This window comes from Sinocyclocheilus rhinocerous, unplaced genomic scaffold (assembly GCF_001515625.1).
Source record: "Sinocyclocheilus rhinocerous isolate Xijiao unplaced genomic scaffold, SAMN03320098_v1.1 scaffold1830, whole genome shotgun sequence".
Taxonomy (NCBI): Eukaryota; Metazoa; Chordata; class Actinopteri; order Cypriniformes; family Cyprinidae; genus Sinocyclocheilus; species Sinocyclocheilus rhinocerous.
The window spans coordinates 103,265-104,939 of NW_015650704.1; positions in this window are offsets into that span (position 1 = coordinate 103,265).

Here is a 1,675-nt window from a genome sequence, read left to right on the forward strand (position 1 = left end):
TTAAATGTCCGCCGGTTCCCGCCTCCTTCTTCCCGATCTACAAACTACGTTACAGTATATATGGGATGTTTTTTATTTATTTATTTATTTTTTATTTTTTTCTGTAGTAGTTAGTGTAGGGTATCAGACCGACTCAGACAATTTAAGATTCGATCAAGAACATGGTTGAGGAGCGAGGCCGGTGGAGTGAATGATAATGAGCGACACCTGCGCCACTCACCGGTCTCAAGTCCCTCGGAGGAGCTCCGGATTGATAAAAGGAGGCAAGACTTTATAAAACCATTCGTACGCCAGAACCTGCACAAAAATCCTTTTATAAATCCCAGTCAGAGAAAGATTGTGCGTACGTGCATCTCCACCCCGTCTCCTCCCCGAAATCACCATATATGGCGCTTACAATGCCTAGTTTTACTATGCATAACCTCATCTGCATATCATTTCCATGCATATTCCCATCCACATGACACCATGTTTAACTCCATCAAAGGTACAAGACATTAAGGAGATACGGACTATAAATGCCATTTCTGCCATACAATTTACATTGCTAAAAATCATCTAGTATGTTTTAGAATAAATATATAAAAAAAATCCATAAAACAAAAATACTTCTCAGAGAAACTTTTTAGAAAATAATTAATTCATTCTTTTACACTGGCCAAATAGTAGGCTATTTTAATTGTTTTAAATAAATCAAATTTATGCAATTTTGCTGATAATGTACACATATGTTTTAGGGTATTTATATAGGCTAGTTTGGCCAACTTATATTTTGCAGTAGAAAATGCAGTTGTCTGACTCGGCGCATCACTGAAAAAATGTTAAAAAAATGAAACGTGCAAATCTTACCGTTTACTTTAAATTCTATCCTTCAAATATGTGACTATCACAGAAGGAGTCTGCCTGCATACATCAACATCTCTGTGCAGCAGTAGTTGTACAGTATTGTCATTGCACCTATTCAAACCGACCGATGGACCTTTCATCCACCGAATCCAGCAGTGTCTCCCATAATATCGAAGTGCGCATCATTTCCTTGTTCTCACTAAAAATATTTTCTCATAACGTGAGATCTGCAGTTTAGTTTAAGAAGGAATTTTTGTGCGCCTAGCACTCCTCTCTGTCATTAAAACATAGCATGCAACAGGAAAAGTCATCAAAAATATATCCACTACAAATATGTCTATTCATATAATCTTTAACTTCTGCATAATGACTTTATGTAGCCTAATCTCAGTGCTCATCTCCATTAATGAGTGTCATTTTTAATCTAATTGTTTATTTCAAAATGAAAACAGACTTTAAAATACTTCATTGTTTAGTTTACTAGAGTAAAAGTGTGCGTACGCATGGGTCAGAGTTTGCGTGCAAGTGCGCAAATTTTCCCGTCAAGTTTGTTTTTATAAAGCCCATCTTTTGCGTAGGAAGTGGCGTATGCCTCTTTCAAGGCAGGTTTTGTGCATACGCAACGGTTATAAATGAGGCCCCAGGCCTGGACTTTATTTTGTGTTTTGTGTGCGGCAGTCGTCCGCGAGGGGCTGCCGCTTTACTTTCATTTTGTGTTGGTTTATTTTATTAAAGTGTTTAAATGTTCACCGGTTCCCGCCTCCTTCTTCCCGAACTACGAACTGTGTTACATTGGCGCCGAAACCCGGGAGGAAGGAGGGACACACTG